Source organism: Plectropomus leopardus, chromosome 11 (assembly GCF_026936395.1).
Source record: "Plectropomus leopardus strain MGB_pleo_1.0 chromosome 11, ASM2693639v1, whole genome shotgun sequence".
In the NCBI taxonomy this organism is placed as follows: domain Eukaryota; kingdom Metazoa; phylum Chordata; class Actinopteri; order Perciformes; family Serranidae; genus Plectropomus; species Plectropomus leopardus.
This window is the reverse complement of record NC_142186.1, coordinates 30,271,057-30,292,693: the sequence shown is the minus strand read 5'-3', so window position 1 is coordinate 30,292,693 and position 21,637 is coordinate 30,271,057. Positions and strand designations below refer to the sequence as shown.

General features: G+C 38.2%; 1 protein-coding gene and 1 long non-coding RNA gene across 3 annotated transcripts in view; one reads left to right on the top strand and one right to left on the bottom strand.

Annotated features, from left to right (window-relative positions):
- pear1 (platelet endothelial aggregation receptor 1) overlaps positions 1-18,959 on the bottom strand; it is a 69,466-nt gene extending 50,507 nt beyond the window's left edge. The window contains exon 1 of one of the 2 annotated variants that reach the window (XM_042490594.2): positions 18,727-18,959. The gene's annotated coding sequence lies outside the window, so the exon portion shown is untranslated. The remainder of the gene's footprint in view (positions 1-18,726) is intronic. The other variant, XM_042490593.2, reaches the window with a different exon arrangement.
- The window catches only part of LOC121946146 (uncharacterized), a 64,533-nt gene that overhangs the window by 41,572 nt on the left and 1,324 nt on the right, over positions 1-21,637 (top strand). Inside the window, exon 5 of the long non-coding RNA XR_006105994.2 lies at positions 13,356-13,478. This is a non-coding gene — a long non-coding RNA (uncharacterized LOC121946146). The remainder of the gene's footprint in view (positions 1-13,355; positions 13,479-21,637) is intronic.

Genomic DNA, 21,637 nt, shown 5'->3' with positions numbered 1-21,637 from the left:
TCTGACTATTTGAAAAGGCTCTCTGCCTTAATGAGTCCATAAGCAGGATATTTCTAACGGCTGTGACTCTTGATTGATCTGTAGGAATGTCCTCTGTGCCATTGTGTCAGTGTGAATCACAGACGACTTGTTGATTCAGACGCACGCTTCCTCCTTGTCTCTTCCTGTGTTTCACTGTCAAACTAATAACTCTGCTGCCAGTCAGGAAGCTCTCTACTCTCTGGCTTTGAATGTTATTACGAGTCAAGTTGTTCTCTTTGATTTGCCGTGACATTGTATGACTTTATGATAAGGACATGATGTTTGTAATGTGACTAAAATAGAGCGATGGTGCTATTTTTTTCCTGCTCCCTGGCCTCAAAATAAGTTAGTAGTAGTAGTAGTAGTGGTCGTAATAGTAATGATTTTTTTCTTCTAATCATTTAAAACGGTACACAGCAACAACAACAAAAAACAGCTTAGTTATCAAATAAATCATTTTATCTGACCAACAGTCCCAAAATGAAAAATATTAAATTTTTACTGGTACAAGATCAATGAAAGTAGCAAATTCTTGTAATTGACCAAATAATTGCAGATACATTTTCTGTCTGTAGAATAATCAATTAATTTTCTTGAATTAATTATTTTATTAAAAAGCAAGTGTTTTGGATGATTAAGAAAACAGTTAGAGCTGCAACTGACCGGCAGTTTTTTTTAGCAATTGATCTGCAAATGATTCTCTCAATTAATCAGTTAATTGTCTGGTCTGTAAAACATCATAAAGCAGGGAAAATCATAATACCCTGCAGCTCATGGTGATGTTAAGTGTCTTTTTTTTTATTCACTCTAAAATAGTTTGTTAATGTACTGTAAGACCACGAGTAGCATCAGATATTCTTTGTTGAAAACCTGAAACTATCAGGTGTTTGAAGATTTTACTAGAAACAACCTTAAATAAGTACTTGATTATCAAAATAATCACAGATACATTTTCCGTCGATTTTCTGGAATTAGTTTATTTGTCAAAAAGACGATTTACAAAATGATTGAGGCTGCAACTACAATTGATTTCATTATCAATGAGTCTGATGGTAATATTTTCTTTTAATCTGTCCATCGTGTAGTTTATAAACATCATAAAACAGCAGAAAATTATAAAGTCCTAGAGCCTGAAGTGACACAATCAAGTGTCTAGTTTTCAGACTAACAGTCCAAAGCCCCCAAGATATACATTTGTTTGTCATGTAAGGCCAAGAAAAACAACTTATTTCCACATTTGACAATCTGGGACAATTAGATTTTTGAAATTTTTGCTTGAAAATTGACTTAAGCAGTTAATCATCAAAATAGTTGCAGATTAATTTTCTGTCAACTAATCGATTAACTGAAAAATTATTGTGGAACACCATCTAAGAATAACTTCAATGCTAATGTGGATTTTGTGAATGTCTTTTGCTTAAAAAACGTATTGTTTGCTCCTGCTAGAAATCTATTTTATAGTTTATTGTGCACAATACAGAAACAAATGAAAATAGATGACATTTCTTTAAAATTCTGTAAATGTGTAGAAACATTGTCGCAAAAGCGCTGCAGCTGCACAGTAATATTTTTTCTGAGGCTGAAAGCTGTCTATCAACACGTCACTTTTAATTACACAGATGACCCCTTTGATGTTTTGCTCTTATTCTTTTTACACATCAGAGCATCATCCTCGCTAATTTTTCCACCATGACGATCTGATCTGAAGTAATAATGTCTTTCTCCTAATATCGCCTCAAAAATAAATTACTTCTGTCCTCCTCTTTCGGGGTCAGAAAGTTGTGGGAAACTTCAAAAAAAGATTGAAAAAGAACTTTAGTCGCTGTGTCTTTAGCTGATCTTCCCATGATAAAACTATGCAAAGGCCAACACTTATTCATCTATATTTATTAGTATGCAGAGTTTCCTCAACATACACAGAGCGGGCCACGAGGTCAAGAGCCTTTGAAATCTTCAGAGGAGTTTAAGAAAACAGAAACAGCCTCCTCTGAACTCATGCAACAGTCATGTTAGTGTCTCTGCTAGTGTCTGTTTGTTAAGAGAAAAAAGTTGTTCATTATTTAAAATAAGCAAGCGTCTATTGATTTGTGTGCAAGACATTGTTCTGCGGTCTTTTTTCTTGATTGTGTATTGATCTCAGTTAGTATTGGATTTTGTCTCTGTTTGCAGCCTAATTGCAATAACATATGGGGCCACATCATTAGTGTTTAAGCGTTTTCTTCCCATGAATGCGAACCTGCAGAAACTTCTGTATGAAATGAGTTTACACAGAACTGATACGCAGTTAGATCGACATCTTTGTTCAGCTTAAAGAAACCGAGAAATCATTACTTTTCACGAGTGGAAACTGTTAATGTTGCAGCTGTAAATGTGGTTTATTCTTTGTATTCTTTCATTTGTTTTCTTGAGTCTAAATAGCTCAAACTGACTGAGGTAATTTGAGTATTGATCTCAAATTGATCTCAACACCATCAGAAACTCTCCTTGGACCTGGTATTAAAGTTGAAACTTTCACAGCTTGCACTGAATGTTTGTAGCATAGTCAGTTTAATTTTCAGTGGTGCCCATGATATTTCTAAATTCAGAATTTGCAAATGCACTAGATAAAGGAATTAGGAATGCACCGATTGTGAAATTCTGGGCCAATTTCTTTTTTTTTTAAACATATATTTATTGTTGTTGTTGGCATTCACAGACTGCCATCTGTGAATGCCATCTTATCTGCCGACAGGCTGATGGCAGTTAACAAGGCGATTAATGCTGTATATTATCATCCATACTGATGTTTGGCCAATAAATCAGTGCATGCCTCATGAAAAGTTTAATGATAATCTATATTTTTGTTATTGTCAGCAAATCCAATGAAAAGACCAAAACTACCAATGAACTGATCCTATTAACACGTGTTGCCTGTGTAGTCCACCTTACTTTGCTAAAAAAAATAATAATAAAGAAAATTTAAAAACACACTAATTAATAACATTGTTGTTCTGGGGGGACATTATTCTTTTTAAAGATTAACATGGGGACTAAAGTTCATTTTGAGTCAGTCCTACAAGCCCCGTCCTGCTGACTTCATACCAAATGTATTAATCTGCTGCTGAAAATAGTCCCCAATAATTGCACTGTTTACTTTCATTTTAATAATATTTGCTTAAAACTGCTGTTTTTAAAAAAAATGTTTTTTGTTTTTTTTTTTTGCTGGGTTTTTTCCTTTTTTAACAAAACCACATCTTTGTGAGTTGTTGTTAAGGATTTATGTCTTCAGTAGGAACCAGTGAGCCTGAGGGCACAGACAGAGCAGGGAAGTCAGAGAGCATTTAGAGACGGACTGACACGTTATTGGTTTTGGTGTTTTCATATTTGTTGACAACAGGAAAAATAAAGAAAACAACACCATCCTTTACTGTCTCTTTGCGGGGAAAAAAAAGTAATCCAGCAAATATTTTACAAACATATCAATAATCATTTAGTCACACTATGATTATATATTGACTGTCAAAGACCCCTTTAATAAATTAATGGCTCTGGGGTGTCATATATACATTCTGCACATCTGGATTTACTTAAAGCGTGGTGACGTGTGCAAAAACAATCTGAGTCTGTTAGCTTTGCCAAACTTTACAGCCTGTCCGTCACTGGCAGGTCGATCACTGCTGTGCTTTTCTCCAATTGCTTGTTTGACTTGTAGTTTCTTACGAGGGGAAACAGGCGATCGGACTGCAGCCACTAAAGGGAAAACGCTGAACCACTGCAGGTGGCCAAAACTGCCAAGTCATCACAAAACTCTGTATCGAACATGGACATAAACACAGATGTGCACACACAGACCTGCCTGTTCCATGTGGCTCAACACACACGCTGGCACACGGCTCTCTTTTCTTTCCATTACGACCTTTGTTTTTGGCTGAAGACCGTGCAGATTGCTTACTCTTGTGGCTTTGACCCTCGTGGTGGGGGAGCTGCTGTCCAAACTCTGTTGGAGAGGTGTGAAATCAAACCCCATCTGCTTTGGCAAAACCCACCACAAGCACAGAAGCTGCGTGCGTCTGCAAAACCCAATTCTAAACTTACTTACTTTAAAGGTCCAACATTGTAAAGTCGGATTTCCAAGTCTTTCAGTACAAAGCAGGTATATACTGTGAATCTATCAAATAGTAGCACTGTAGCATAGTGCACATATTTTTTTATATTTCTAAACCTTTACATAGTAGTTTGTACATTTTACATTGCATTGTAATTTAGCACTATGCACATTTTTATGCATGCATACATGCATACTCAGCATTTTATACATATTCTACATTTTTCACTGATGAAGCATGATTCACATATTTTTATTATCATTTTTAATAATGCACATATTTTATTTTATTTTCTATTTTTACTTTTTTTTATTTCATACTATTCATTTCTACTTCTATAATTCTCAGTGCTCACATCTGAGCAATTGTAATAAATCACTATATCCCCCTGGGTATCAATCGAGTATTTCTGATTCTGATTTTGATAATGCTCGATCTACAGAGAAATGCACACAGTATGTATTCAGAAACGAATGCCTTTAAACGAGCCATCAGGACTTTTGTGAAGTTGTGATTTCAAAACTATCCCATAAACCGGATCACAACATTTGTTACCGTAACTTCCAAGAAGAAAACCACCCCAAGTCATGTGCTTAAAATCAAATAGCGCTAACAGATGCCTCACTTAGTTAGTTTTTAGCCACCTAAAAGGGGAAACTGACACTGCTAATTCAAAGCCACCAAACTCTATTGACAAAAACAGTAATTTTACATCTTTGGAGTTAGTGGTCTACTGCTGCCTCAGTAAGCTAGTGTGTACATGAAAATATGCCAGATATAGTGTACACTTAAACCATTATTTTTTTACATGTATCTTTAAGGATGGCTAGCATACAATTTGCCATGGGCCCCATCCACAGCAGTGATGTAACATTGCTACGCTCCTGTGCTGACAGATTTGATTTATTAAAAATGATAGCAAAGCAACACAGAGCATAAAATTAGCACAGAAGATACACCAGCAGTGTATGTGAATGACATCAGCTGACAGGAGGTATACAAGCTAACTCAACCTAACTTTGCATTTCCAATGAAACCTTCTATAGATAGACGGTGTCATAACAGTTATTGCCCACGGTTTACCACACATATATATGTTTGTGGCAGCCCACCAAGATGCCGCCACAAATTTATTTCACCGCACTCTTGGAGCATAGAGTGTACTCTGGGCACAAATGGAGCAGCAGAATGCCAAGCACAGTACAACTGAAACTTAACTTTATCTTGCTGGGTCTAAAAGTCTGCAGCAGCTGCTCTCATTCATCAGTATGATCAGCTGTGACCCGATCAACACCCCTCACACAACTCAACTGCTACTGAATTTCAAACTCACGCAACCGAATTTAGAGCGGGGATACCAAATGATAAAAAAGACATGCACAAGATCAAAAAAAGAGGGGAGGTTTGCAGACACACTATTCAGACAGACAGCATAACAAAAATAAAGTGTTTTTTTATGTTAAATTATGTAAACGTGTTTTAGCGGAAAGCCGAAATACAAGTATGAACCTGAAAATGAGCAGAATATGGGAGCTTTAAATAACTTTCGCTGCTGTGCATAAGGATTTTCTTTTCTGAATTGAACAAACCCTACTGTATATCAACAATTTAGCATTTTGTTGATATGTTTTGTAATATATGGGCTTCCTGTGGGGTCTACGGCGACTGACAAGATTATGTTGATCCCTCTGAGTGTCTGCGGCGTCTGAGTAATGTCACAGGAAGCATCATGCTTTACTGAGACACACGGTTTAAGAGCGACATATTTCATACTGCGGATCACGTTCCCATGCAGCAGCTTTAATGTGCGTCTTTGAGTCATGGTTGTATGAGAGAGAGAGCAGTTTACAGTGAGAGACATTAACCACGCAGCATCTGGTTTCGATTAAGACAACACTTCTAATGTGACTGGATGGCAGCTTTTTTTTTCCTCTTTGCAGCTGCTACGATGTAGTGGGCTAGGAACTATTGGAGCTGTGACCATAATTTTTTTCTGTTGTTGTTGATTATGTTTTTCTGCCACTTGTTTTCCAAGATTAACATAAAGTATAATTTCTTCTGCAAGGGAAAATAACAGATGATTTATCATAACCCCAAGTGTTGCTGCCCTGCAGGGTGGTACAGCCAGTATGCAAGGAGAGTAGGAGCTGCACACTCGGAGACAGATGTGCATTTCAATTAATACCATGTGGTCAGGCTGTAACTGAGGTACCTATATAACCGGGAAAGGCTTGGCAAAAAATGAACACAGGGATACTCAACTTGCTTTGCTTGAGGACCATTTTTGCAAAATAACAGGAGGCCAAGTGCCAGTCGCAGCAGCCCCATACATGTTTCAGGATTTTAGGACATTTATAGGACATTTGGATTTTAGGACATTTCTAAGATTTTAGGACATTTGAAGGATTGTAAGGAATTTCCTGGATTTTTGGACATTTCTGGAATTTTAGGACATTAATAGGATTTAAGATTTTTTTTTAGATTTTAGGACATTTCTAGAATTTTTTTCTAGAGCTCTTCTAGGAGTTCAGGACATTTCCAGGATTTTAGAAGGTTTTTTCGTATTTCTGGACATTTGTAGGATTTTAGGATGTTTCTTGGATTTTAATTTTTTCTTGGATTATAGGACATTAGGGGTTAAGCTAAAACCACAGTCGGGGGCTGCGGGGGATCCTCCACTTACTCTATGTTGATTATGCAGTTTGAAACCTTATATATACAAATAATTCCCATTGTGAATTACTGTATTAATATTGTGAATTAGAAAATGGTTGGGGGGCCAGCTGGGGCCAGATTTGGCCCATAGTCCATAAATTGAGTATTACTGCATTAACACAAGCAGCAGCAGACAGGTAGAGTTCACCAGAATCGTTATCAGTTATTATCTCTATTGGCTTTCCTCCTCTATCTCTATCTCCAGGAAGTCTAACCTGGGCCAGTAAATTCCTCAAAGTTAAACCCCATTGATTTACAGGCCTACCTCTGGCACATGCTGCCTTTCTGGAGGACAAGGTGGAAACCTGCAACTTATTACAGTGATCATTTTAGAGCTTTTTTTGCCCCAAAAAGCTCCTTCTCCCTCCCTCTCTCCAGATGGGCCTCATCCTGCAAACATCTGGAAGTTAAAGCCTTATTTTCTTCACTCAAAAAACTTCAGCCACGTGTGCTACCCTGAAGGTGAACCCTCGGAGATGTTCCTTTACTTAGTCTTATCCTCCGTGCTTTTCCCAGCAGTGTCACTAGACTGAAACTGTTTCAAACCCCACAGGTGGTGCCATTAGTTCACTTTGTTGGAGCGCCTTGTGGCGAAAGAAAGATGAAAGTAGGCGCTGCAGAATGTGCTCAAGTGAAATGAAAAGCCCGGGCATTGTCATCTGTATTGTTCACAATGTTGGAAGGAATACTTTTATTAAGTATTGCATGACAGATTACTGAATACATGCCTGAAAATGTAATTCATAACGTTTCCCTCTTTTTTTTTTTTTTTACAAAACCTTTGCACACTGAGTCAGTATTTTCATATGCATTTGTCTGGAAAAAAAGAAAAAAAGTTGCACAGAGAAACTTGCACACTCAGTCCAATGCATTTCATTGTTCTATTTGTTGCGAAACTTCACAATAGGTGACAAAACAGAAAGATATTTGTCGTCCCTTTCTTCTCTCCACAGGAGTTACCTATCCAGCTGTCACCACTCTCTGCCCATGTCTTATATTTGGCACCGCGGCTACCTGAAGGGGTCGAGCTGTCCTCCCTCTCTCTCTCCAAACTTTCACTTTCTCTCTGTCCTCGTCATCATCCATTACCTCAATATTACTGTCTGTATTGCTGAAAATAAGCTGTTTTGTATGTTTTTGGAAAGGATTCAGTGCAACCCGTTCCTCTGTGTTTTTGCGGATGTTTCCTGCTGCCACGTTTTCTTTACTGATTCTTGGTCAAACAGCTCTAAAGGCTTTGGACAGATGCGAAAAATGCAGAAAATCAAACCTGTTTTGAAAAATTGTTTAATGGATGAAAGTTTTGGAGTCAGTGTGCACACATGATTGGCACAATGTGAGGTTGTATTTACTTTGCTACAACTGCAGATAAAAAAACAGACTCAGTGTGCAAAGTCCTTAAGTCGCGTTTTCTAAATGCTTTGGATTACTTTTGGAATACTTAAAAATTGTCTCGCCAGTTTGTCTGGGTCTTGTTTTTTCCATGCCAAAAATACCAGGGTGCTGACTGTGCATGTCAAGTGGCAGGTGCACTGCACATTTAAAAAAAAATCTGTTATTTAGAAATGCGTGCCTAATATGAATTTTACGCTGTGTTTTAACAGAAAGCGATCATCATTCTCTGTCCACTGAATCCATTAAATATGCACTTCTGTTACGTCATGTAAACAAATCACATAGGCTACCAGCTGTGACTCGAGGTGTAACCACATAAAAGATGGGCGTGCAGGGCTTTCCCCTTCAATTCGGAGAATTACCAGTCGGAGACTCCTCAGTCGACTGAGATACCTTCAAGTCGAGCAGTCGTATTTGTTTTTTGTGTTGCTAGTCAGTGTATCGTGCAGTGTGCTTCTGGAAACGTTTTGAGTGCTGCAGAGTGAGTGCTCTTGACTTTCACGCTACTCTTTGGTAGAGGCTGCAGCATCATGGAGGAGTAGAGATTGCACTGTGAGGCTCTGAGACGACAGCTCACAGCAACTTAACCACACAGTCTCTGGCTTTTATTTAATATCTAGTGTCGGCAAAAAATGTTGTCGCACATTGCAGATACCTTGTTAGCTCTGTTGGCTTGTTAACTATATTACATGGATTTCCTTTGTCACACTGTACGTCCTGATGAGCCTATTCAAACTGTAAAACTTTATAAGGAAAAAACCTGAGTCTTCATATTTAAGAGACAAACTTTTACTGGAAATTACAGCAAGGAGGTTATTATTGGTGATGGTCATTTAACAGACATTTTCAGCTCCCTGGTGACTCCATCCTGCCAGCTGCCAACTTATTTGTTTTTTTATTGTTTAATGACCTACTTTCAACTTTACGAATCAGCCATTCCTCGTCCATTACAAAGCTTTCAAAGTGAGCAACAGAAATAAATAAATAGGATTGTCTAAAAAAAAAAGTCCAGGTTAAAATGGCAGCATTATGTCGTTAGCATCATGCTACGTCCCAAGCGGCCAACTCCGACGTTCCAATACAAAACAATCAAACAGACACTCACTTGTGTCACATTTAGTTGGGACATGGTTTAAGAGCAAACAAAATAAAAACAAATTATTTTTTTTCTATTTTTAAAGACGGCAGCTGTGCTAAAAATGCCACCAATTTTAACTGTAACTGAATACAGTTACTCATATTTTGGAATGAGAAAATACAGATACTTGTACTCTGTTACTTCCCAACCCTGATTGTGCAGCACATTAGCCTCTGGGGGCTTTTTGGTATGACACCTGCACGTCTGTCCAACACAACAGGAAGACGGGGGGCAAAGAGCAGACGAGAACCAGATACAAACCACCGCACAGGACATCCTGGGCAACACGGTGGGAGGGCAAACACAGTGCATGGTGGGAGGGAGAGGGTCCAGGAGCCTGTCACTTTGTTTGGGTATGATGTTCCAACTCAAGGAAACCAAGTGGAGGGGAAACTGTTAACACTTTTCTTTTTCTGGATGCCCAGAAGCAAACAGAAGCAGCAGGGAGACACAGCAGGTCTTCTGTGAGTCATGGAGGAATATTTTTTTATCACAGTTATCCCGGCTTTTCAAAAACTGCTGCAAATGAATTTAAACTGTTTACCAGTTAATGAGTAAGTGAGCAATTTTGTTGTTGACATATTGCAAAAGTTACCACAGAGTATCTTGTCAGCACTTTATTGCCGATGTTTTTGGAAGTAACATGCTCTTTTCATTACTTTTTAATTGACTACAACTCCCTGGTTCATTATCATCTGTCTCCAACTAATAATTTAACCTCTTCAGATGAGTCTCTTTTAGTTTCCCTCTACAGAGCAAAAGAAAAACAAGTTTTCAACAAAATCAAATCCCACAGCCCCTGCGGTCCATGCACTCTCCTCTGTCTTCAATCATTTTTGCACCAGGCGGCACCACGGGAACGAAAACTAGGACAAACAATAGGAAGCCGATAGGAAACATCTTGCATGCACATCCAGGTCTGCATCTCAACAGTCTCTTCCTCTGACATATAAACAGAAGAGAGTTGGGGAGAGGAAAAGTCCTTGAACGATGCTATCGGACTAATACACTGTAAAATCTGACAAGTTGATTTCACTTACTGAACTCCTTTTAAATGTATTGTGTTTAAAAATTCGAGTAAATACAGCTATTAATGTCAAATTATATTAAAATTAATTAAGTTTACTCAAAACGTAGTTATATTTATTTAATTTTGTAAAGTTGTTGCAACTTAAAAACGACAAGTTTAATTAAATCTGTCTTTTTAAGTTTTAGCAACTTCAGTAAACCAAGTTTACTGTGCTATATATCTGATTTCTGTCGGTTTCAAAGTAGTCAATCATATTTGTATATTCTTAACTATGTTACAACAGCATTCTCAGATCTTCTAACTTCATCACTGTCAAAATCCCGATCAAGTTGAGTCAGACTAATTTGATTTTCTGAGCTGCCTAACACTTAGAAAGAATAAGATGATTTCACTTGTAATTTTTTAAGTTGCAGCAATTAAACTTAACATTTAAATTTTAAGTTAAAAAAAAGGAAAAGGTTTAGTTATATTTACTTTCCCTTTTCAAGGCAATCAGTTTCCAAGATTATTTTAAGTGAGATTTCAGGTTTTTTTTTTCCAAAAGCAAACTTCTTTTTGGCTTCTTTTTTTTCCCAAACAGAGCTTGTGTTGTTTTGAGTAACGTGAATGCTGACAAATAATGAAAATCTGTCATCCTGCCTTTCGTGAGCCTAGGTTCGTCTCTCAGAAGTGGCCTGGAAAATAGAATACCAACAAAAAAAAAAAAGAAAAGGGAAAATAAGTCCTCTCATAAAATGCAAGATGGACGACTGCGAGAGTCATAGCTTAGCACAGCTGGTGGAGTGGATCTGGGTATGAGCTCAAGAAAAACATCAAGAGTTCATGTTCAGTCGGTGCCAAGCATGACACAAAGGCCATTTGTTTTTCACATGCAAAACTCACATCTTGTATGGTAAACTCATGATATTTCATCCCATAACTGACAAAATAAACATTCTCCGCTCCATCTGTACAAGCAATTTCACTTGGGCAAGTATTAAAGACAAACAAAAAACATCAACGTAACACCATTTTAATCACGGAGATGAAAAAAAACAAAACGTGAGAAGCCCCTCTGGGCCTTGAATTTAGTGCTGTATTTCCTCTAATTCTACATCTCAGGTTTCACTTGGTTCCAGTCATCCTGCATAGACGCCACAGAGACACATAGACACCAGTGCAAACCCCTGAAATCTTAATGAACAATGTCTCCACTGCTGCTCCACCCACCACCTCAAACACCACCCACCAACCACCAACATAAGCAACTTCAGGAAAGACCCTCACCACAGTACAAGTAGTCTGTGGTCACTTCATCAAGCCGCCGCTGGCTCCTCCTCCCGTTCCAGACCCAAACCCCCCGACCTTGGCTTTTTATGATTGGTTATTTGAGCCAGAGCCCAACGAAACTGTACATGCTCCACGGCCAGAGCAGAGCGAACGACCCAAAACCCCCCGAGCTGGAGGGCTGCAGTCGAATCTGCTCCAAATTACTTGCACGGCTGCAAAGCACATGGGGTTGAAAGGCTTATATAAGCCTGTGGTAGGAATATTCAACCCGTGTCACCTTCTTTTGAATTCCCTGTGCTCTTTGTCTTTTTCATCACGATTATTTTTTGCATCAAAAATAGAAGCTCGGGAAGTAGACAAAGGTCATTGTTTACATCTTATTAACTCTGTCACTGATATATTAACAGTGTGGGATGACTGACTGAATTTCCAGTAACACTGTGCAACATTTTACACATAAATAAAAGCCAGTTTTCCTACTTTTTGCTGGTTATTGATGTTCCAGTGTAAAAAATCAACACAAGGAAAAAGACTGCCACCCATTTCCACCCACATGATTGACAAGTAAAATGCAGACACACCACAGCAATGGCTATTAAGCACTAAAAGAGACCAAAACTAAAAGAAAATGAAGCAAACAAACAAACCTAAAGATGCTTTCAGACAGAGTGGTTACTGCTTTGTCTTTGTGGCCGCTCCTGCAGCTCCCAGCTACTTCCAGTCCTACTTGACATCTATACCATAGCTGCTATCCACCTGCCATCATCTCATCATGCGGCTAAACAGTAGTTGTATCTTAAAATTAGAGGAAATGATCCACAAAAGATTAGAAAACAGTTATTACAGCATTAGTTTTTCAGGCCATTTGTTTACTGCTGTTGATGAGGTGCGGCCTTCATCAGGGAACTCAAATACCAATACAATCAGCTCCTGTGTCTTTTTTCTGCTGTTGTTGTTGTGCCTGTGGTTGCCATGGTCACCTGGTGGCAAATTAGAAAAAGCTAAGGTAAAGTAATACTATGCAGGATTTTCCTAAAAAAAAAACTGCACAGACTCAAGATGTAATCCCTCTCAACCATCACCGATAACCCAAACATATCTGCAGAGACTGCACTTTCTCTGTGTTTTCTTATTTTTTCCTTATTTTGCTGTGTTCAGGATGTTCCTGGGCACAGCAGGCAATTGAGGTTGGTACATTTTAAAGAAGCAGGGACCAGGTGCCAGACCGTAAGCAGCACGCATCCAAAGCCTCGTTTCTGCCAAGCAGTGCGGTTTGGTTCAGTTTGTTACACATCAAAAATGGTTATTTTTGCATTTCTATTGTCAAAAATTGTTGATGGTACAGAGAAAACTGCTCCATTCTGTCCAGTTTTTTTTTTTTTTTGGTTACCCCATTTCCTTATACGATGTGAGGGTCTAAGGACAGAGGGATGTCAAATGCTGTAAAGCCCTCTGAGGCAAATTGTGACTTGTGATAAGGGGCTTATAAATAAAACTGACTTAAAAAAACTGACTCGACCCCTCTGCCGAGGTATCTAGCACTCTGATCTGACACTAAAAGGTGGAGCCAAACACTGCAGTCCTGTGACTGTCACTTTTGCTCCACACGACTTGAATGCATAAACCCGCTGTTTTTTTATATGTCCTTCTAATAATTGCAGCAGAGACAAAAACACTTCAGCCTGTTCTTATTCTCTTCTAGAAATGTGAGTGTGCGACCCCATTCTGTGGACGATCAGTGAGGTGCAGACGTTCACCTGCATTGCCCGTGAAGACAAAATAGGGCGAGTGCTGGATGGAGCAGTTATGCATCTATTTCCATCAGGTAACAACCACACAAACATTTATGAGTACTGTCTGCGTTGGATCAGATCTCGGGTTTGAGTACATGTCCGTACGGGTTACGTACTGGTTGTAAAGGTGCAATAGTGAAAGTGTGAAAACGGCTTTAACCTCAATGAGGATGAATCTGGGGTTTGCTTTGAAAGGTGAGCATTTACAAATGTTCTCGACAGTTCCTTCATAGTATACCATGAAGTTTTACACTAAACACAAAAAACAACTGAGGCTGATGAGATAATGTTATTAATTTACAGCTATTTGGTATTGAACCAAAGTATTAGACAAAGTAAAATTTTGACCAAATGATGGTGATCATTAAAAGGGAAAGGGACGTGGATTGATTGCCTTAAAATTTGGTGCACATATTTATTAGCTGTTGAGACATTTTAGTCGAAACCTCAATTATCAACAGTGTTTTACTGATGTTGTACTTTGAAAAGGACTTTCTGCATATATTGAGCAGATTCTGCATTTCTTGTGAAAACAGAAGTTTATTTCAAAAACCAACATGTATATCGTAAGCGTAAATTGACTGTCCTGCAACGTCAACAACAGACGCAAGAGGATACCTTGTGCATCATATTTAGACGTAAAGGTCCACTGAAAAAACAAGATGAGAACGTATTGAAGGAAACATGTTTGTTTGATACAGACTTTTGCAATAATAAGATTATTATAGTCTTTACATTTAATTTTAGTTTAAATTAAATTCAAAAATTACCATTCCCACTAAAAATGTGACTCAATAAAATTGCAGTCTGTCAAAACAATTTCCAACACGATTGTTTTTTAGTATATAGTGCAGCCCTAATGGTCATCCAACCAACCGACAGACTCACTGATCCACAGAGTCAAACCTCTCACAGAGACAAGCTCTGCAAGGATTTTGATCACCATTTCAGAGCGCACAGGTAATCCTATAGCACAGAGTCTCTGCTTCAAAGGATAACACAACACTGTGATCTCACTGAAATCACACAAATGGTGTGTTGCCGTCATGTATAAACTTGTCAAGAAAAATTGTGGCCTTCAAAAGACAACATGCAGGCACTCGGGGTGCCCTGTGTGGCTTCACCATAAATTATGAAAACGTCTCGGCACTGGGGGATCAAATTAACACCAAATACTTCTTACCTCAGTTCTACTTTTCTCTATTTCTACCTCATCTCTTATTGTCTCTGGCCAGTGTCATCTCCAACCAAAACATATCCAATAGCTCGCCTGAGCTCGAGTCCTCTCCTGGACAAACAGACGGTAAGTGAGCCAGATCTCCAGCTGTCAGACTGAGCAGGTCTATGGCTCAACCAGACGTTTAAAAAAAAAAATGGGTCACCGTTATAACACTGATAGCTGAAACAGTCTGGAGGACACATTTTTAAGCGGGAGATGCTATTTTCCACTAATGAGGATCTCATATGAAGAAAAACAAAGAGGGTTTCAGGGAGGCCCCATTGTGTGACTTCTCACGCGCAGAATTCATCTCGTGCAACCGATACATGTGAAAAATGGCAGATTTAAAAACGTCCCAGTGATTTTAGGAATACTTGGAGGCAGTCAAAGGAAAGTTCAGTCTGCAGTCAGAGAGACTTCCTGGTGATTTTTGGTTGCCAGAGCAGATGTGAGGTCAGGAGTCCAAACCAGGTGGCTGAGATTTACCCTGATAGTTAATCATATCGTGCCGTCCTCACAGATGTTTTTATGCCTCAAATGGTGCCAGGGGCTCCTTAATCCAAGAGCTTTCATTCACAAGTCACAGACAATAAGTTTTAAAGTGCAAAAATGCTGGATTTCCAGGGTGATTTTTCAGCTCCACTGAGAAAAAGAAGAGTTTTTTTCCAAAACAGTATGCTTCAACGTGTGGCAGTTTATCATTTTATAGCTCTAAACTGACAGAGAATGAAGGCTGTAAAAGTGTCACTGAAGTGATAATGAACAACCTGGTGATGTGCAGTAGTTTGTCTTAAATTGGGTGTTTCTACTCCATTTGAAAAATGTCTTTTCACCAAGTGGCAGCTTCTGAAGCTGAAAAATGAGGCCAGTGCAGAAGTCTTAAAGACTGCAGTTCCTCAAATGGCCACTTGAGGTTGGCTCTAAAATAGTCAATCCCCACAGACCCCCAACATTAGCAGACATCAACAGAAATTAACGCATTTAGTACAAAAACTTTTAGTCTCTATGGCTAATTTCATTATTTATGATAACTGTACAGGGAATGATTTTTTTTAATAACTCAACCTTTTCAGATTTTATGTCCAAATTTCTGCATATTTAGGGACAGGGCTGCTTGAGTGACAGGTTGCAAGGTGTTGCTACCATAGACTGTAAATATATAGACTGACAACATGACAGCTCCCCAAAAGTGAAGCCAAATCGTCCCCCAGTTGTTAGTTGTAGTATAGGCTATTAACCATGCCACCTCCCTGTTAGCAGATTTGATATTGGCCAAACTAAAACTCAAAGTGCACGGCAAATATTTTTTTTCTAAAGATGCTTTCTGTCATTTAGGTATTTCATATCACCCTGATTTGTGTTGAAGTGTTCATTTTTCTTTTAAGTTTGGTTTTGATTAGTTATTTAATGCTTTAAAATGGAAGGTGACATCATGATTGAAAGCTGTTTGTGTCGATCGGTGTGCTCGTGTTTAATGGCATTGCTCGTGATTGGTCAGACGGTGGGTAGTTGATACCACTGAAATCACTACTGCGCAGATTCTGGCTCCAGATTACGTCACTAGAGCAAGATGGACGCCGCAGTATTCGGGATGTTTTGGCCTCATTTGTGGACATTGGTGTTAAATGGAGATGCATCGTCCATCTTTATGTACAGTCTATCGTCGCTACAGTCTGTAAGTCAGATCCTCCCCTCGCTCCTCCACAGCTCTACTTTCTTGTCCAAATTTGGTCACTTCTGGCTCCAAAAACCAAAATGGCGGTGGCCAAAATGCCAAACTCGAAGGATTCAAAACAGCATTCAACAAATCAGTCGATGACGTCACGCTAACTACATCCATTATTTCTTACAGTCTATGTTTTTTACCCAAACTCTGCAGATCTTCAACTGCTTTCTAAAACCTGCATCAACTCTGAAAAATAACCAGTTTATGAATGCATCTTAGCCATTTTCCCTCTTAGCTTAAGATACCTGTACGTTATCAGTGTCGGTATCATTAAAGCCTCAACAGGAGCCTCTCACATCTGCAGAGAAAAAGAAAAACACTCCATCTCCATCTGATTCACCTGATTAACATCACTGACAGGACATGAAAGTTGAGTCACACCATCACACACAGGATGTCGCACAGTTGTTTGGGCTGCAGCCACCGCGCTGCCACGTTTCATTGGCTTGAGTCACGGATTAAGAGTTGAATCCAGAACTTAGATTAAGACTGAATGACTTAATGAAAATCAAAAGCAACAAAAGAAGAGGAGGAGGAGGGGGGAGGAGGAGTAGGGCAATAAGGAAACAGCAGACCTACTCCCAGCAGCAACTTCCTCTATAATGAATCAATAGAGGAGACATGCCAGAGGAGCACAGCTTTTCTGACTCACACTCTCTTGATAGTAGCTGGAGAAGTTTTCAAAGCAGAGCCAGAGAGGCCAAAAAACTCAGTCAGCCAGGAAGAGCACAGCAAGTGCAGAAAGCGGCGTCATAAAACGCCGGGAGTTCACTTCAACAAGGGTTTAATTCGCTCACTGATAAGTGTTGGATGTAAGGTCTTTGTGTGCTGACTGATATTAACTCACTGATTAACAGGCAGATGGTTTTATTGATAAAGTGTGTCATCTCACACTGAGCATGAATGATAAATGCAGCAACAAAACACCAAACTGTGTGGAGGAAAATCTTCCAAAAATGGTGAAGAAATGCGACACTTTCACAACCAGTGGTGGAGAGCAGGCTTTTTACTCAAGTACTGCGCCTAATTTTGACTTGTACGTAACTTGAGTTTTTGTCCCCTGCAACCCCCCAAAAAAAATCTTGGCCTATGTTTACTGTTAATGCTTGAACATTTTGCTGAAAATACTTCTGTACTTTTACTTTGGCTGGGGTTGAGGAAGTATTTAGATCCTTTGCTTAAGTTAAAGTAGCAATACTGCAATAAAAACACACTCTTTTATTAGGTGCAAAATGGCACAGTAAATTATGTAAACAAAATATACATGAAGTATGAAAAGTACTCATAAATCAGAAAAATATCCTCTGTTAGTGTTATGATACTACATATTGATATATGATGCACATGTTATATACATTTCTTATCCTTATTTCTGTTTTGCATATAGAGTTTGTTGTACATTGCAGCATAATAAACACTTTTTTATATATTACAAACCTTTACAGAGTAGTTTTGAACATATAGTGTAGCATAAGGTACATATTTTCATATGTTTTAAACAGATAACATTCTCTGCATATTATATATATTTCATACTTAAATATTTCATTTACTGGGGTGAAATTGAAACATAATGCATATATATTTATGTTCCCCACGTCTTTCTTTCATATGTTTTACTTCAACTTTCTGTTTATCAGAGCACAGTGGCCTATCACAATTTCTCCCTGGGGATCAATAAAGTATTTCTGATTCTGATTAAACTTTAATTACAATAACTGATGCTCTGATGTGTTAGTGCCATTTACTGTTTTAAGTAGAACTACTTTCTAACAGTGCATCACAGTTTAAGAGCTCATCATAAATGAAAGTATTTCCTTCTGAATTGTTGCAGTGTAAGTATAAATCAGTTTAAAATGGAAATAATGAAGTAAAGTTGCATTTACAGTACTTGAGAAATGTACATATTGTTACTTTACCGTGTTGGACTTAAATGAAATAGATTTTTTCGTACTTTTACTTGCGTTTTCCTCTATTCTTCACAAATATCCAACAGAAAAGAAGACATACGAAAGAAGATCATTACAAAACTGCCTTTTTTTACACGTTTAAGCAAATGAAGTCCGCAGAAAGTGAAAGAGCATTCATTAAGTAACTTCACACTCACAGTAGATCGCTATGGGTCGCTATAAGTGGATTTCAGATACATGCTGCACTTTTTTTCCATAACAGCACATTCCTATACAGTACGCGAGATCATGCACGAGTTTAAACCTGTCGAGACTATTAATTAACATACAGGTATCATCCTAACTTTCACCCAAATCTTTAGTTTTCAGTTAAACCTTCAGTGACAGTCTCGTTTACTTTTATTCACTGACAGTGTTTTACTCACCTTGCCGGCCAGCTACTCCCGGATTATCTGACGCTCTGATATCGCGGTTAGAAACAAACTTCCATGGGCGACATTAAGACGACAAAACGAAAAGAAAGAGCTTGTTTTTAAGAGCTCATCTGCACTTAAAAAAATATCCTAAAGCGCTGTAAACATTTAGGAGAGTGCAGTGAAGAGAGAGAGAAAGAGAGCATCTGACGGGGGAGGGTCCTGAAGTGGAGCCAAAGAAACTGGAAAATCTGTGACAGCGAGGGGACTGAGGGAGGAGGAGGAGGAGAGAGGAGGAGGGATGGGGCAGAGAGGAGATTTTTGGAGGTCATTGGGGGAGATTGAGAGACTTGTTTTTGTCCTCAGAAGGCCTTGAAATGTGAATACGTGTAGACAAATGGAAACAGGGAGAAACAGCTACTCTGGCTTTATTCAAACGTAACAAAATCCACCGTAAAACTCATTTATCCACACGTTATATTAGCTATCATTTGTTTAAACCTTGCAGCAACCAGCAGAAGTATCATAATATGAAGTTTATTGTTTACTGTTTGTTCAAGGATCCCCATTAAAAGCGCATGAATGTACTTCTTGGGGGCATACATATTGAAATGCAGTACAAGTACAGACAACTTTAGATGTAAAAACAATCTGAAGGCTAGACTAATATCAGAAAGAGAAAAACACCCACAGACACGATGTGATAACGACGCAATAATATAGAGAGCAGATTTAGCAGATTATCAGTGATAAAGCAGCAGAGTAAATTAAGGACTAAAGAGATAAATTCATGAAAGAATTTAAGGATCTAAAATAACAGAGCACAGTAAAGCGCAGTAACATACAGTACATACTTACAGTTACAGTTTTTTCTACATTAAAGTTGTATTTACAGTACTTAAATAAAGGCTGTTACTTTCTGTCACATCTCTTGGTAACATTTTAAAAGAAGGACTTTTGACCGATTTTAAATCCCATAGTAGTGTTTCTTTAACTTAAATGCAGGATCTTACATCTTCTTCCTCATGTCAGTGTGATGGACCAAAATATGAAGCTACAGCCAGCAGCTGACTGTCAGGTTGTCTCTATCCTGGGTCAACATGGGGTCTGGGACCCCTAGAGGGTCCTCAAAGTTACTGCAGGGGGGCTGTGACATTATTGTTGAATAATTTAAGCTGTCTTTTTTTCTTTTCAAAAATTAAAATATGTCTGAAATACACATTGACATAAATCAAATGTATTTTGCCTTTTGCAAGAACTTATTGTGACACACCCAACTGGAGGACAAGGCACTGTTGACCCTTTGAAACCCGGTCAGATTGGCTTGATTTCTTTCAAATACTCGAAAAAGGCAACTTAAGAAGTAATGACCCATATATTAGCAAGAAATTAGTAAGAAGCAGAAGAAAATTCCCTTAAAAATGAGAAAGTAAAGACCTGCTAAAAAAAATATTATAAGATAAGATAATGTTAAAGATATAATTGTGATAAAAAATTATAATTCTCAGAATTTTTTTTCCCAAGCTTTTTAAAAATATTGTATAAATCTTCTTTTTATTTCTTGCAATTCACAAGACATTTCTTGACAAGTTGATCATTGTCTTTTATCTTTTATCCCATGTTTTTGAGAAAAATTTAAAAAATTAACCCAATTAAACAAAAAACATTAAACCAATTTATGTTTTAAATATATAAAAAAATATTTTATGATTATGATTTTTTGCAATGCGCATAACATATTTGGCCAATTGCTCACTGCCTTTTATCCCCCTTTTTTTTTTTTTAGAGAGAGAGAGATAAATTAAACCAATTTGCTGCAGGTTTAAAGGTTGCAGCCAAAAGTGATGTTGTTTCAGGTTTCAAAGGGTTAAACTACCCTTACCCTGGGTTTCCTAAGACCTTTTTACTTTTAAATGTTTCTATGAAATTGCAGTTTTATTGTTATAAAATGTAATAAAATGCAAAACTAGATGCTCATATTTGAAACAGCAATGTTATGGTCCGAAGATGCTATGCTGGTTCTTAGCAACTAAAAAAAAAGAAAAAGCAATTAATCTACAAATAAGAAAAAAGGGCTTCTTTAATAAATCAGGCTGTATTGTCTTTGTGAAAGTGGTGTTTCCTTCCTCACCAACCTGAAGAGCAAATACAGGTGTAGACTGCAGCCTGAGGCTTATATGGCCGTCCGCCCGACAGTCTCCATCTGCCCGTTTAATATGCAATGCAGTTTTTTTCTTTACATGTAGTCGATGATCCCTACTTCATCCCTCTTTTAAGCTAAGAGGTCCTTTTCCTGTAAAACACTGAAGAGCCCTGAAGTAGAAAAACAACACTTTGTGGTTTTACTGGGTGTTATATGGCGGGCTACTTTTTAGCCGTAAACAGTGATTTCCTGGACTCTCTGCCTGCAACAGTTTCCAGCTGCTGACTGTTACATCAAACAGACAGATATGAGGAGAAGCCATTAGCTATCAGTCTGACCATGATAAAACCTGAGGGGGCGAGGGCCAATATTTGGGCTGACCCGGTGTAGAGAGCAGATATTTGAGCCAAGACTTCCTTTTCCCAAATCGCCACCAACGTTCTTAGACAAATTTGGTTTAATTCAGGTTGTGACGTCCGGTGACCAAAATAATGTCAGGACGTCTAATGCCAATGTGAATTTGATGTAGAATACTGAGGACAGATTTTGTTGATATTTTGTTGTTTCTAAGTTGTGTTGTTAAATAACCAATCCATCTACCGACATTTAGCCAAAAAGTATAAAGGACAACACACAATGTCTGCAAACTTTATAATGATAACTTCCACATAATATTAAATTCCAACATCGTTTGACATTTAAAAACTTGTCATTCCAATTTTCATTCCAACCAAAATTTAACACTGGTCCAGCGTAAGAATCCAACATATTTCATATTGG